This window comes from Loxodonta africana, chromosome 7, assembly GCF_030014295.1.
Source record: "Loxodonta africana isolate mLoxAfr1 chromosome 7, mLoxAfr1.hap2, whole genome shotgun sequence".
Classification (NCBI taxonomy): Eukaryota; Metazoa; Chordata; class Mammalia; order Proboscidea; family Elephantidae; genus Loxodonta; species Loxodonta africana.
In genome coordinates, this window is record NC_087348.1 from 32,423,135 (window position 1) to 32,439,514 (window position 16,380).

Genomic DNA, 16,380 nt, shown 5'->3' on the forward strand with positions numbered 1-16,380 from the left:
GGCCATCTGAGTGACTACCCTACCACTCCTAGGACCTGCAAGCCCGTTCTTCTGCCCATTGGGCACGGTAGCTCTGCCCATTGGGCATGGTAGCTCTGCCCCCTCAGCTTTGGGCAATGGGTCTGGCCCCATCCCCCTGGCACTTGTGAATGGCAGCCCCACACTCTGGAACTGGGTTGGTGAAGATCTGGCTTTTTGAAACCCCAGAGGTCATGGTCCACACTTTGAGACCCCAGAAGTCATGACCCTACATTCGATACTGAGGTGCTCTGCTTCCCATGTTCCTTGTCTTTCAAGTTTTTGGTTCCTTGGTCTCTCTGCCCCTGCAGGCTCACTGCCCGCATCTTTCCTGCTGGGGCAAGTGATCCAAAGCTCTGTAGCTCCACCAATAAATGACTGGAGGTACCTCACTGTGCCAGTAAACTTTGGCCTAAGACACTCAGCTCTCTTCCCCCAGTTGTTGGTAAGCCCAGTTCCACCAATAAGTGCCTGGAGGCACCCCACTCCACCAGGAAGCCTCCTTTGCAAAGGCACTCAGCTTTCTGTCTCCGTGGATTAGCTCCAGTGCTGTCCCTTGCTCGTCTCCTGGTTCTGCTGCTGCTGCTTCTTGCTGTCTGCTCCATCTCCAGCACCATCTCCAGCATAACAGCTTTTCTTGCTTCCTTTTGAGTCCTCCCTAGAATTGTCTGATGTCCATAATTCCACCCACCGTTCTTTAAGGCAATCTTGTCTTTTACTATTAGGTGCTTGAAAACTCTTCAAGCCTCTATCCATTTGCAGTTTCAAAACCACTTCCACATTTTAGGTATCTCTGTCACTCTCTTGGTAGCAAATTCTTAGTTATCTTGTGCTGCTATAACAGAAATACCACAAGTTGATGGCTTTAACAAACAAAGATGTATTCTCCTACAGACTAGGAGGCTAGAAGCTGACACTCAGAAGTCAGCTCTACTGGAAGTCTTTCGCTCTCTGTAGGCCCTGGGGAAAAGTCCTTATCATCAATCTTCCCCTAGCCTAGGAGCTTCTCAGTGCAGGAACCTCAGGTCCATAGGACATGCTTCCCACCTGGTTCTGCATTCTTGGTGGTAGGAGGCCCCCCGTCTCTCTACTAGCTTGTCTCTTTTCTATCTCAAAAGAAATTGACTCAACACACCACCTAATCTTATAGATTGAGTCCCACTACGTTAACATAACTACCTATAATACTACGTCATTAATACCACAAAGGTAGGATTTACAACACAGGGGAAAATCACGTCATGTGACAAAATGGGGGACAATCACACTGAGGCAGCCTTTCTAAGAGACACCTGTTTTGACTTATCCTTCTTTAATTGACCTTGAAAAGATAACCACAGAATGGGCCACACAATAGCTGGTCTTAACCAGTTTAGCAGGTTTTCAACACCATTCTGGCATTTCAAGTGACCTATTAGCTCATTAAGCAAAAAGTACATATAAGCAGCCCTCTTCTGAGCAAAGACTTAACATGGTAATGAAGGAAAATTGACCTCTTCCTCCAACCCAGAGAATGGAACCCTTATCTAAAGAAAATGCGTAGTCATCCCCAGGCTCTGAACACCTGCTTGAAGGTCAATCCTGAATATTCATGATGAATTTGCATTTCTCTGTCTGCTCTCTGTAAAAGCCCACCTCACCAAGATGTCTTTAGAGCAGTCTTGGAGGCAGCAGCCACAGTTGCTCCTTTCCATGCACAACGAAATAAAGGTACCTTTCTTCTCTCCCACCTCGGCCTTTTGTTTATTGGTTGTAACAAGTCACTCCAAGCAGAACCTGGGATTTCCACCCAGCAACAACACAATACTGGAATCATGGCCTAGCCAAGCTGACACATTTTCGGGGGACACAATTCAACCCACAACAGAAGCCCCACATGGGAATTTCAAATCAGCCATGAGAAAGACAGCATAAAATCAACATATAAAAGGAATCCTTTAGTAAAGAGAAAAACCTACCACTTGCCATGAGCCCATTTCAAATCATGGAGAATCCATGCATGTCTGAGTAGAACTGTGGTCCATGGGGTTTTCTTCTTCTTTTTTTTAAATCGTGCTTTAGGTGAAAGTTTACAGTTCTAGTTAATTTTCCATACAAAAATGTATACACGTATTGTTTTGTGACATCAGTTGCAATTCCCACAATGTGACAGCACATTCCTCCTTTCCACCCCAGGTTCTCTATGCCCATTTGACCAATTTCTGGTCTTTCCTGCCTTCTCATCCTGCATTTGGATAGGAGCTTCCGATTTGGTCTCGTATATCTGAAGCACATTTCTCACATGTATTACTTTTTGTTTTATAGTCCTATCTAATCTTTGTCTGAAGAGTGGGCTTTGGTAATGGTTTCAGCTCTGATTTAACAGTCCATCTGGGGGCCATGGTTTCAGAGGTTCCTCCAGTCTCTGTGAGAACACTAAGTCTGGTCTTTTTCAGTGAATTTGAATTCTTCACACTTTTTTCTGCTCAGTCTGGGATTCTCTGTCGTGTTCCCTTTCAGGACAGTCACTGGTCGTAGCCAGGCACTGTCTAGTTCTTCTGGTCTCTGGCTGGTGGAGTCTCTGGTTTATGCAGCCCTTTTGTCTCTTGAGTTAATATATTCCTTGTGTCTTTGGTGTTCTTCATTCTTGTTTGCTCCAAGTAGGATGGGACTAATTGATGCATCTTTGGTGGCCACTTGCAAACTTTTAAGACGCCAGGTGCCACTCACCAAAGTGGGATGCAAAACATTTTCTTACTAAACTTTTTTATGGCAATTGATGTGGATGTTCTCCAAAATTATGGTTCCCAGACCACAGCCCCAGGTACTCTGTCCTTCAAACTGTTTGTATATGTTCAGGGAAATTCTCAGTTTTTGCAATGGTGCCATTGTGCTGATTTCTCCTGTATTGTGTGTTGTCTTTCACTTCATTGAAGATGATCCTTGTCAACTATCTAGTGAATTCCTCTTGCTTTCCCTCTCCACTCTCATAATGATCAAAGAATGGTTTCTTCTGTGTTTAAAACTTTTCTTGAGTTCTTTCAACAGTGGTCTTATACAATATTTGTTTTTTTTTTTTGTGACTAACTGATTTCACTCAGCATAATGCCCTCAGGAATAATCCATATTGTGAAATGCTTTGCAGATCAATCATTGTTCTTTATCATTGCATAGTATTCTGTTCTGTGTATGTACCATAGTTTGTTTATCCATTTGTCTGTTGATGGGCACCTAGGTTATTTCCATCTTTTTGCTGTTGTGAACAATACTGCAGTAAATATGGGTGTGCATATACCTATTTGTGTGACAGCTCTTATTTCTCTAGGATATATGCCAAGGAGTGGAATTGCTGGATCATATGGTACTTCTATTTCTAGCTTTTTAAGGAAGCACCAGCTCATTTTTCAAAGTGGTTGTACAATTTTACACTCGCACCAGAAGTGCCTAAGAATTTCAGTCTCTCCACAACCTTGCCAACATTTATTACTTTGTGTTTTTTGGATTTGTCCTAGCCTTCTTGGTGTGCGATGGTATCTCACTGTAGTTTTGATTTGCATTTCTCCAATGGCTAATGATCGTAAGCATTTTCTCATGTATCTGTTAGCCATCTGAATATCTTCTTTGCTGAAGGGTCTGCTCATATCCTTTGCCCATTTTTTAATTGTGTTATTTGTCTTTTTGTTGTTGAGGTGTTGCAGTATGGTGTAGATTTTAAAGATTAGACTCTTATTGAATATTTCAAAGACAAAAAGATTTTCTTCCCAGTCTGTAGGTTCTCTTTTTACTCTTTTGGTGAAGTCTCTTGATGTGCATAAGAGTTTGATTTTTAGGAGCTACCAGTTATCTAGTTTCTTTCCTGGTGCTTGTGCATGTTAGTTATGGTTTGTATACTATTCATACAATGTATTAGGGCTCCAAGTGTTGTCTCTAGTTTTTCTTCCATGATCGTTATCATTTGAGATTTTGTATTTAAGTCTTTGATCCATTATGAATTACTGTTTGCACATGGAGTGAGTTATGGTTCTTGCTTCATTTTCTTGCAAATGGATATCCAGTTGCGCTAGCATCATTTGTTAAAGAGGCTGTCTTTTCCCTATTTAATGAACCTTGGGCCTTTATCAGATATCAGCTGCTCGTAGGTGGATGAATTTACCTCTCGGTTCTCAATTCTGTTCCTTTAGTCTATGTATCTGTTGTTGTACCAGTACCAGGCTGTTTTGACTGCCATGGCAGTATACTAGTTTCAAAAATCAGGTAGTATGAGGCCTCTTACTTTGTTCTTCTTCAGTAATGCTTTACTTATCTAGGGTGTCTTAGTCATCAAGTGCTGCTATAACAGAAATACCACAAGTGGATGGTAGCAAAGAGAAATTTATTTCCTCATAGTAAAGTAGACTAAAAGTCCAAATTCAGGATGTCAGCTCCAAGGGAAAGCTTTCTCTCTCTGTCGGCTCTGGAGGAAGGTCCTTGTCCTCACTCTTTCCCTGGTCAAGGAGCTTCTCAGGACCAAGGACCCAGGGTCCAAAGTATGCACTCTACTCCTGGTGCTGTTTTTTTGGTGGTATGAGGTCCCCCATCCTCTGCTGGCTTCTCTTTCCTTTTATCTCTTCAGAGACAAAAGATGGTGTATGCCACAACCCAGGGAAACTCCCTATGCATTGAATCAGAGATGTGACCTGGTAAGGGTGTTACAATCCCACCCTAACCCTCTTTAACATAAAATTACAATCACAAAATGGGGGGGACATAATTCAATACATGACACAGGGCCTTGTCCCTTTCTATATGAAGTTGGTGATTTGATTCTCCATCTCATTAAAAATGCCACTGGTAACAGTGGGATGCAGACCCCAAATTCTCATAAAAAGACCAGACTTAATGGTCTGACTGAGACTAGAAGAATCCTGGCGGTCATGGTCCCCAAACCTTCTGTTGGCCCAGGACAGGAAACATTCCTGAAGACAACTCATCAGACATGGAAGGGACTGGACAATGGGTTGGAGAGAGATGTCGAGGAGGAATGAGCTATTTGTATCAGGTGGACACTTGAGACTGTGTTGGCGTCTCCTGTCTGAAGGGGAGATGGGAGGGTAGAGGGGGTTAGAAACTGGCAAAATGGTCACTAAAGGAGAGACTGGAAGGAGGGATCTGGCTGACTCATTAGGGGGAGAGTAAGTGGGAGTATGTAGTAAGATGTATATAAGTTTACATGTGAGAGACTGACTTGATTTGTAAACTTTCACTTAAAGCACAATAAAAATTATTTTAAAAAATGCCGTTGGAATTTAGATCGAGATTGCATTGTGTCTGTAGATTCCTTTGGGTAGAACTGACATTTTCACAATGTTGAGTCTACCTATCCATGAGCATGGCATGTTTTTCCACTTATGTAGGCCTCTTTTTGTTTCTTGCCATAGGGTCTTGTAGTTTTCCTTGTATAGGTCTTTTATGTGTCTGGTTAGGTTTATTGCTAAGTACTTTATCTTCTTGGGGGCTATTGTAAATGGTATTGATTTGGTGATTTTTTTTTCAAAGTTCTCTTTGTTGGTGTAGAGGAATCCAACTGATTTTTGAATGTTTTTCTTATACTCTGATACTTTGCTGAAATCTCTTATTTCCAGCAGTTTTCTTGTGGATTCTTTGGGGTTTTCTGTGTATAATTTTATATCATCTGCAAATAGGGGTACTTTTACTTCTTCCCTACAAATTTGGATGTCCTATATTTGTTTTTCTTTCCTTATTGCTCTGGCTAGGACCTCTGGCATGATGTTGAACAAGAGTAATAATAAAGGGCATCCTTCTCTGGTTCCTGTTCTCCAGGGGAATGCTTTTAGACTCTCTCCATTTAGGGTGATGCTGGCTGATGGCTTTGTATAAATGCCCTTTATTTTTGTCCAGAAGTTTCCCTTCTATTCCTGTTTTGCTGAAAGTTTTTTTTTTTTTTTTTTAAATCAGGAATGGGTGTTGGAGGTTGTCAAACGTCTCTTTTGCCTTTTCTGCGTCAATCGATAAGATCATGTGGTTCTTATCTTTTGTTTTATTTATGGGAGGGATTGCACTGATTATTTTTGTAATGTTGAACCATACCTGCATACCTGGTTTGAATCCCATTTGCTCATGGTGAATTATTTTTTCTGATATGTTGTTGAATTCTATTGGTTAGAATTTTGTTGAGGGTTTTTGTGTCTATTACTGTTCTGTAATTTTCTTTTTTTGTAGTATGTTAACCTGGCTTTGGTATTAGGGTTATGTTGGCTTCAGAGAATGAATTCGGGAATTTTCCTTCCTTTTCTAACTCTGAAATACCTTTAATGGTAGTGCTGTTAACTCTTCTCTGAAAGTTTGGTAGAATTCTCCAGTGAATCTGGCAGGGCCAGTGTCTTTTTTTTGGGTGGGGGGGAGTTTTGGAGTTTTTTCATTACACCTTCAATCTCTTCTTTTGTTACAAGGTAGTTTTTCTACCTCGGTTTGTGTTAGTTTAGGCAGGTAGTGTGTTTCTAGAAATTTCTCCATTTCCTCTAAGTTTTCAAATTTGTTGGAGTGCAATTTTTCATAGTGTTCTGTTATGATTCTTTTAATTTCAGTTGGGTCTGTTGTGGTATTGCCCATGTCATTTCTTATTCAGGTTATTTGCTTCCTCACCTGTTCTTCTTTTGCCAGTTTGGCCAATGGTTCATTGATTTTGTTGATCTCTTTAAAGAACAAACTTTTGGTCTTCTTGACTCTTTCAATTGTTTTTCTATTCTATATTTCATTTATTTCTGCTCTAATTTTTATTATTTCCTTTCTTCTGTTGCCCCAGGTCTTCTTTAGCTGCTCTCTTTTACATTTGTTTGAGTCGTGTAGCTAATGTTTTGATTTTGGCATTTATTGCTATAAATTGACCTTTAAACACTGCTTTTGCTGTGTACCAAAGGTTCTGGTAAGATGTGTTTTCATTCTCATTTGATTCTATGAACGCCTTAATTTCATCCTGGATTTCTTCTATAACCCAATAATTTTTGAGTAAGGCATTGTTCAATTTCCATATATTTGATTTTTTTTTTCCATGGTGTTTCTGTTATTGATTTCTACTTTTGTTTATGGTCAGAAAAGATGCTTTGTAATATTTTGATATTTTGGATTCTGTGAAAGCGTGCTTTGTGGCCTAAAATTTGGTCTGTTCTGGAGAATATTCCATGTGCATTGGAAAAGAATATATACTTGACTGCTGTTCTGTATGTGTCTATGAGGTCAAGTTCATTCATAGTGGCATTTAGAGCTTCCATGTCTTTATTGAGCTTTTTTCTAGATGTTCTGTCCTTCACTGAAAGTGGTGTATTGAAGTCTCCTACTATTATTGTGGAGCTGTCTACGCCTCTTTTCAATCTTGTTAGAGTTTGTTTTATGTGTTTTGGACCCCTGTCATTGGGTGTGGATATATTTATTATAGTTATGTCCTCCTGCTGTATTGACCCTTTATTAATTATATAGTGTCCTTCCTTATCCTTTGGGGTGAATTTTGCTTTAAAGTATATTTTGTCAGAGATTAATATTGCCACTCCTGCTCTTGTTTTGTTGTTGTTTGCTTGATATATTTTCTGCATCCTTTGAGTTTTAATTTGTTTGTGTTTTTGAGTCTGAGGTGTGTCTCTTGTAGGCAGCATATAGACAGATCGTGTTTTTATATCCATTCTGTCACTCTCTGGCTCTTTATTTGTGCATTTAATCCATTGACATTCAGTGTAATTATTTACAGGTATGAGTTTATTGCTGTCATTTTCACATATTTGCATATATGTGTGTGTTTGTGTGTGTTATTGACAGTTTTTTTGTTCCACTTAATTTTCTGTGCTGAGTTGTTTTTCTTTACATATTTTCTTTTCATCTTTTTTTTTTTTTTTTTTGCTGAATCTTTATATTTTTCCTTTTTATTTAGGTGGGTAGATTTGTTAGTTTCCTTTGTGGTTACCTTAAAATTTATTTTTCTAAGTTTAAACCAATCTTTTGTTTCTTGGTATCTCCTTAACTTCCCCTCCATATGGAAGTTCTGTGACTACGCTATTTAATCCTTTTTTTTTTGTTTTGTTTTAACATTGTCATCATTTACATATTGACATCTGTTTCCCTATTTTCAGTCTTATAGCTTTGACTTATTTTTGCGACTTCTGTATCTCAGTTGATATCTGGCTGTTCTGTCCTGTGTTCTAGGTTTGTGTTGTTGTCTGATATTGTTGCTTCTTTAGCTGGAGAACTCTCTTTAATATTTCTTGTAATTTTGGTTTGGTTTTTGCAAATTTCCTTAACTTCTGTTTATCAGGAAATGCCCTAATTTTGTCATCATATTTGAGAGACAGTTTTGCTGGATAGAAAGTTCTTGGCTGTAAATTTTTTCTTTCCTTCAAGGCTTTATGTATGTCATGCCATTGCCTTCTTCTTGTCTGCATGGTTTCTGCTGAGTAGTCAGAGCTGCATCTTATTAACTCTTCTTTGTAGGTGACTTTTCTTTTATCCCTAGCTGCTCTCAAGATTCTCTCTTTAGCTTTGTTTTTGGCAATTTTGACTATATTATGTCTTGGTGACTTTCTTTTGAAATCTACCCTGTGTGGAGTTCATTGAAATTCTTGGATAGATATCTTTTCATCTTTCACAATATCAGGGAAGTTTTCTGTCAGCAAATCTTCAACAATTCTCCCTGTATTTTCTGTTATCCCCTCCTCTTCTGGTACTCCAATCACTCATAGGTTTTTCCTCTTGATAGTGTCCCACATAATTCTTCAAGTTTCTTCATTTTTTTTTAATTATTTTTTTTCTGGTTCTTCCTCAAATAAGTCTGTGTTAAGAGATTTATCTTCAAACTCACTAATTCTTATTTCCATTGCCTCAATTCTGCTCCTATAACCTTCTACTGAGTTGCCTAATTCTGAAATTTTATAGTTAATCCTTTAGATTTCTAGTTGCTGTCTCTCTGTGGTTCCTAGCAGCCTTTAAATTTGTTGTTCTGCTCTTGTATTGGTTTCCTGAATTCCTCTATTGCTTTATCTGTTTGTTCCTTGGCCTGGTCTGAGTTTTGCCTGATTTCCTTCCTGATCTCTTGAAGATCCCTGTATATTAATCTTTTGAAGTCTAACACTGGTAATTCCAAGAATTTTTCTTCCTCCAGAAGGTTTCCTGTTCCATTATTTTGGTTGCTTGCTGGAGCCATCTTGACGAGCTTCTTTTTGATTTGATATTGACTGTTGTTGCCAAGATATCAGTAATTTATTATGTTTATCTATTGTACACTATCCTAGATTTTTGCTTTGTTTTATTTTGATATGTCCAAGTGGGCTGGGAATGTGACCTACTCTGGTTATTAGCATCTTTGAAGCTCTTATGTCCTGTCACCAGGCAGTTAGAGCAGCTACTAAGTGTGTGACCCCAGGAGTCTGTCCACTTTTCTGTGCAGATTCAGCTCAGGTGTCCAGGCCCACGGTCACTGAGTGTGGGGTGCAGACTCTCTCCCACAGTTCTAGATAGGCAACGCTGAGTAGGAGTGTTTGGAACAGGCACAGGTATCTGGCTGCAGTAGGGGACTATGTGCTGAACAAGGCAGGGGCCTGATGGTTGTCCTCGATGTGCTCCCGTCTGCTAGAGTGCATAGGTGGGTGGTTTTGCAGCCAGGCTTTGGGGACCCAATACTGTTGGCTGTAGGGACTGGGAAGCACCACTTATTCTCAGACCTCTGTTGTGGGTGGCTAAATGGAGTGGGTGATACTACTAGCCCTCAGGCCCCTGATGTGGGTGGGTGAGGATCCTGCTTAATGGCAGGGCAGTGTCAAATGTCATGAATCTGTAACTCCCTCTTGGCTGCTCCAGTTGAAAACAGGCTTCAGGTGTATGCCCTGTTGTTCTATGCTAATAAGGGTCTGCAGTGTTGAACTGACCCAAGTAGGTCTAGGCAGGGATGAAGAGCACTACAAGTCCATGGACCCCTTATGCCAGTGCCTAGGCAATGGGACAGTGCGTGCCCTGAGTTCCCAGTTTAGGGAGCATGGTGATTTTTTTAAAGCCATGTGACTTGTTTGGGAGTGGATAGTCCTGGGTTCCTGGCTTAGGAGGGTTGGTGTTAATGAGGGCTTTTGGAGTTGAATCAGCCAACATAGGTCTAGGCAGGGGTGAAGGGCACTTCAAGTCTGTGGACCCCTTATGCCAGTGCCTAGGCAAAGGGGCAATGTCTGGCTGAGTTTCTGGAACAGGGGGTGTGACAATTTTTTAAAGCCAAGAGACTGTTGGGGCCTAGATAGTCCTGAGTTCCAGCTTAGGGGGTATGTCAGTTGTTGAACATTGCTGGACTGACATCTGAGCAGAGTGGGGTGTGAGTGGGCAAGGGTGTTGTTTTGACTTCAGTGGTAGTTTAGATGGTTGAGCTCAACTTTCGCAGATCTGGCCTTGCTTCCCCCCAGCTCCAGAATCTCGTGCAGACTCTCTGTTGCCCGGCCTCTCCTGACATGGTAAAATGCATCCGCAGTGCTACTGCTCACCTCAGCACACGTGCCGGCCGACCCAGCCCACAGGGTACTGGCACCACAGGACTAGCACTTTGCTGCTTCTGAACTGTCTCTCCTTCCCCCTGTCACTCAGTTTGACTCCGCTACTTTGACTTTTATGATCAGGATTCCTAAACTGTCATATATAATTTATTCACTTGTTTTTTCCTGTCTTTGTTGCTTCATTGGATTTTCAATGCTATTTTTTCAGTAGTAGAACACCAGGCTTTTCTTTCTAGATGCCCCTAGGTAGACTTGAACCTCCAATCTTTTGGTTAGCAGCTGAGCATGTTAACCATTTGCACCACCCAGAGAGTACATATCAAAGAGAAACAGTACTTGAATAATTAAAGTAATATAGTTCTAGAAACATGCTATTGAATAGTCATAGAATACCAAAACAGGAAGAAATAAATTTAATTAAAAATAGAAGTAGATATTGCGTCTGTGATTTCATGCCTAACAATTTTTTCTCCTTACTCACCTGGGGGAACCTGAAATAGGAAAAGGATTATGAGCGGAAACTTTTTAATTTTTTTTTTAATGTCTTAAGTAATCTTGTTGAAAATGTTTATTTTTGAGGTGGCATGGCACTTTGAATCAGCCAGTACCTCCCATAATGTCTGAATGGATATCCTAACATTGTTAAAACCATCTGTTTTTGTCAGCAGAAATGCTCTTATTTTCACAAAAGTTAACCTAGGAACACAGAGTTCCACTTCTAATGGGGCTCTCAGCGCCCGTAACAGGGAAGAGACCAAGCAAAGCATGTTCATGTGACAAAATGTAGGACACAGTTTGCTAAGGATCCATCTGGATGAATTATGACGGTTAAGAGTAAAGAAGGCCAGTTCACATCAATAGTGAAGGGTCTGAAATGCAATTGCTAGAAAGATTAACTTTGTCCATAAAATAATGCTAGAGAGTAAGTGGTATTATTTGTCCATGCACTCTCTGCAAATCTGGAAAAATATTCAGAGAAAACTGTTTTAAAAAATAAGCCAGATTCGTTTCCTTAAAAAATTAGAAATAGAACTACCATACAACCCAGAAATCCCACTCCTCGATATATATCCTAGAGAAATAAGAGTCTTTACACAAATAGATATATGCAAACGCATGTTTACTGCAGCACTGTTTACAATAGCAAAAAGCTGGAAGCAACCAAGGTGCCCATCAATGGATGAATGGATAAATAAATTATGGTATATTCACACAATGGAATACTACACATGGATAAGGAACAGTGATGAATCTGTGAAACATTTCATAACATGGAGGAATCTGGAATGCATTATGCTAAGTGAAATTAGTCAGATGCAAAAAGACAAATATTGTATAAGACCACTATTAAAAAAATCTTGAGAAATAGTTTAAATTGAGAAGAACACATTCTTTTGTGGTTACGAGAGGTGGGGAGGGAAGGAGGGTGGGAGAGGGTTATTTACTGATTAGTTAATAGATAAGAACTACTTTAGGTGAAGGGAAGGACAACACTCAATACAGGGAAGGTCAGCTCAACTGGACTGAACCAAAAGCAAAGAAGTTTCCTGAATAAACTGAATGGTTCAAAGGTCAGTAGACCAAGGGTAGGGGTTTGAGGACTATGACTTTAGGGGACATCTAAGTCAACTGGCAAAATAAATTCTATTAGGAAAACATTCTGCATCCCACTTTGAAGTGTGGCATCTGGGGTCTTAAATGCTAACAAGCGGCCATCTAAGATGCATCAATTGGTCTCAACCCACCTGGATCAAAGGAGAATGAAGAACACCAAAGTCACAAGGTAATTATAAGCCCAAGAGACAGAAAGAGCTACATGAACTAGAGACTTACATCATCCTGAGACCAGAAGAACTAGGTGGTGCCCGACCACAATCGATGACTGCCCTGACAGGGAGCACAACAGAGAACCCCTGAGGGAGGAGGAGAACAGTGGGATGCAGACCCCAAATTCTCATAAAAAGACCAGACTTAATGGTCTGACTGAGACTAGAAGAATCCCAGCGGTCACGGTCCCCAAACCTTCTGTTGGCCCAGGACAGGAACCATTCCAGAAGATAACTCATCAGACATGGATTGCACTGGACAATGGGTTGGAGAGAGACGCTGATGAGGAGTGAGTTACTTGTATCAGGTGGACACTTGAGGCTATATTGCCATCTCCTGGCTATAGGGGTGATGGGAGGGTAGAGGGCGTTAGAAACTGGCAAAACGGTCACTAAAGGAGAGACTGGAAGGAGGGAGTGGGCTGACTCATTGGGGGAGAGTAAGTGGGAGTATGTAGTAAGGTGTATATAAGTTTATATGTGAGAGACTGACTTGATTTGTAAACTATTACTTAAAGCACAATAAAAATTATTAAAAAAAAAAAAGCCAGATTGATCGCAGAAGTATTTTGCTAGAAACTAAATAGATACACAAGAGAGATTTCCCCCAGAGAGGGCATGACTATTTCATATTTAAGAGCACTTAGTGTTTGAAAGCAAGCAAAGGCTATTGTAGAACTCGAGTGACTTCCTGAGATTAAAAAAAAAAAAAAAAAAAGCATAAATTTAAAGAATATATGTTATCAGGAGCCCTGGTAACATAGTGGTTAAGGACTCAGCTGTTAACCAAAAGGTTAGCAGTTCAAATCCACCAGCCATTTGTTGGAAACCCTGTGAGACAGATCTACTCTGATCTATAGTGTTGCTATGAGTCAGAATGGACTTCATGGCACCTAACAACAATATATGTTAACAACACACCTAGACTGTCCTCAACAGTTTTATGAAATCTTTAAAGGTAAGCTGTTATTTTTTTGATACGCTACTTTATATAAATATATTTCTAAATTTGAATTTCAAGATACAACTGATAAAACAGAAAAAAAATGAGATTCTGCAAAAAACTGTGTTTGAAAATGAGTTAACTATGTAAGATACACATGCAGCCCTCAAACTTCCCTAGTTATAAATTAAATAAAATTAGATGCATGGCAAATGATAATAATAATGGTATTTATTATTTATAATAAAATACACCTACTCTTCACTTATTGACTCTTAGTTTCCAAAGACTAAATTGTTATGTGAAAATTGGCATTATGCAAAAATGGAGGATTTTTTTTTCTGTTTTCAGACCATCCATTTTTCCAATATTTTTTGTTTGTTTAGAAAATATAATCATAGGAACAATAACAGCTCAGATTTACTGATGTGCTCATTACTGTGATGGGTCCAGTTATGGGTCATTCCTATGTGGAGAAGTAAGCTTGGAGCAGACAAAGCTGCATAAAGTTGGGCTTTGTGACTGCAGGGCCCACAGCTTATCCACTTCACATTCCTCCTGTGCTGCCTCAGAGCTTCCATCATGGAGCCACTTCAGTGCTCCACTCCCGGCCCTGCGAACGCTGAGTTCAGGATTAAAAGGCTGCTCTGCCCTCTGGGCCTGGCAAGTACCCGAAGTTCAGGGCTTCCTGCGAGGGTGCTGACAGCCTGGCCGCATACCTGGCCCCAGCAAGATGGCTGCTTCAGGCCCAGTTTGGCTCACTTGGGGATGTTATTAAACTCACACGCATTTCTTCCGAAAAACCTCTCCGATGCCTCTTTCTTTTCTCACTTCCCAAACCACAGCAATTTTGATAGGAGCTGAGAACCCCGAACAGTGGCCTGCTAACTGGGTGCTGCCTGCCTATCTGCCCAGGTCAATGGCCATGAAGGCGCCGGCTAGCCCGGAAGCTGGACGAGGTGCCCTGCTATCAGGAGGGAACAGAAAGCATGAGGAAGCTCGGCCCAGCTTTCTGGAGGCTACCTGGAGACCCTCCATGAGGAAGGAGACAGTTGTGTTTTTCCGAAGTCTCATTCACATGCTCTGTCATTATGCAGGACCAGAGTAAATACTGACTGGGGTAATCAAAGTTACATTTTTATAAATCAAAGTTAACGTTTTTATGAAGCAACATTACTACAAGGAAATGATATGAAGATGGAACATAGAATTTTTCATGGGTAAGGAGGGAAACTCCTCAAGGAGGGAAAAATGAAAAATTATTGTGAGGAGTGGGTCATATTTCTTGATTACATTGAAGGTTAATTAATATTTGTGATAAACTGAATAAGAGTTTTAAAAAACAATGTTATTGAACAGCATGCTGAGTTTAATTTTCTTATATTTTGTGTAAGTAACAGAAGGGATACAGAAAATAGGGCGCTGATAATGCGCACATTTATTCCTCAGTAACAAAGGAATAATTTAAGACAATTGAGTCTTGTAAAGGGAAAGTCTTAAAACTAATTTTTAATGAATAATTAGGTACAAAAAAAAAGATTAAAGAAAATTTTGACTTGAGAAAATTTGGAGTGGGATATCAACACAGAAAAACTCATGAACAACAGAAAATGACCACTCTTACTGGGGTAAAATAACCCAAACTCTTTCCTGCAAAATCAGCTCTAAGTAACAGTGTACACTTGTCAATAGCTCCAGTATCACTACAATCCAAGTTAATAAGATACACCCAGATTTTCTTTGTTGAATTGATTTTAATAGCATGTCATTTCATTGCTGAACTTTCAAATCACATTCCTAGAAATGGAGCACAGTGATGGTGGAATTGATTTAAGGGACATATTATTCATGCCCCTTTCTAATTAACAAAATGAAAATGCTTTTCAAAAAATGTGAATGAATTATCCATCTTGAATTTACCATATCCACAGATGGAAAGCAGAACAATCTGATAATACTACAATTATGGAGTTTGTTCTTGTGGGGTTTTCTGATGTACCCAATTTACAGTGGATTCTCTCTGGGATATTTTTAGCCATATAGCTGATCATTTTGTTGGGCAATGGCATCATAATACTGATAACAAGAATTGACCCCACTCTCCAGAACCCCATGTATTTTTTTCTTGGCAATTTTTCCTTCTTGGAAATATGTTATATAACAACCACTGTCCCAAGAATGCTCAGGGATATTTGGACCCAGAAAGGAAATATTTCTTTTTTGGCCTGTGCTACTCAAATGTCTTCTGTTCTTATATTTGGAGGCACAGAGTGTTTGCTCCTGACAGTGGTGGCCTGTGACTGCTATGTGGCCATTTGTAACACCCTGCACTATCCTGTAGTCATGAACCACAGGGTCTGTATCCAGCTAGTGGCTGGCTCCTGGATTAGTGGAATTCCAGTCAAAACTGTGCAAACATGCCAGATTTTCTCTCTGTCCTTTTGTGGGTCTAACACAATTAATCATTTCTTCTGTGACATCCCCCCAATACTCGAGCTTGCTTGTGGAAACACATTTGTGAATGACATGGCGGTCTATATAGTTGCTGTGGTGTTTTTCATGGTTCCATTTCTTTTGATTGTTACCTCCTATGGCAAAATTATCTCAAATATCCTGAAATTGTCCTCAACCAGAGGGAGGGCCAAAGCCTTCTCCACCTGCTCTTCTCACCTGACAGTTGTAGTCTTATTCTATGGAACAGCTGCTATCAATTATTTACAGCCCAAGTCAAATCAATCTGAAGGCCTGGGGAAGCTGCTCTCTCTTTTCTATGCCATTTTGACACCAATGATGAATCCCATTATATATAGCCTGAGAAACAAAGATGTCATGGAGGCACTGAAGAAATTACTAACTAAGTTATTAACATGGCGCAATGACTTGAAATAATGGAAAAAAAATTGCTTATGTTTGTCATCTAGACACAACAGGAAAAATCATATAGTTTTATTTCTACATTCTACAGTCCTAAATAAAGATAATTAATAGTGTGTTAACAATCTCACATTATGTCAAGAGGCATTTGTTTCATAGAATTAACTGCTTCTGTGTAATTAAACCACAAGTAAACTGAATTGCAAACATCTAATCTTGAGGATCAAGA

General features: G+C 39.9%; 1 pseudogene; it reads left to right on the plus strand.

The window, feature by feature from the left end:
- Positions 1 to 14,401: 14,401 nt before the first annotated feature.
- On the plus strand, positions 14,402 to 16,380 carry LOC100660539 (olfactory receptor 10AG1-like; annotated as a pseudogene).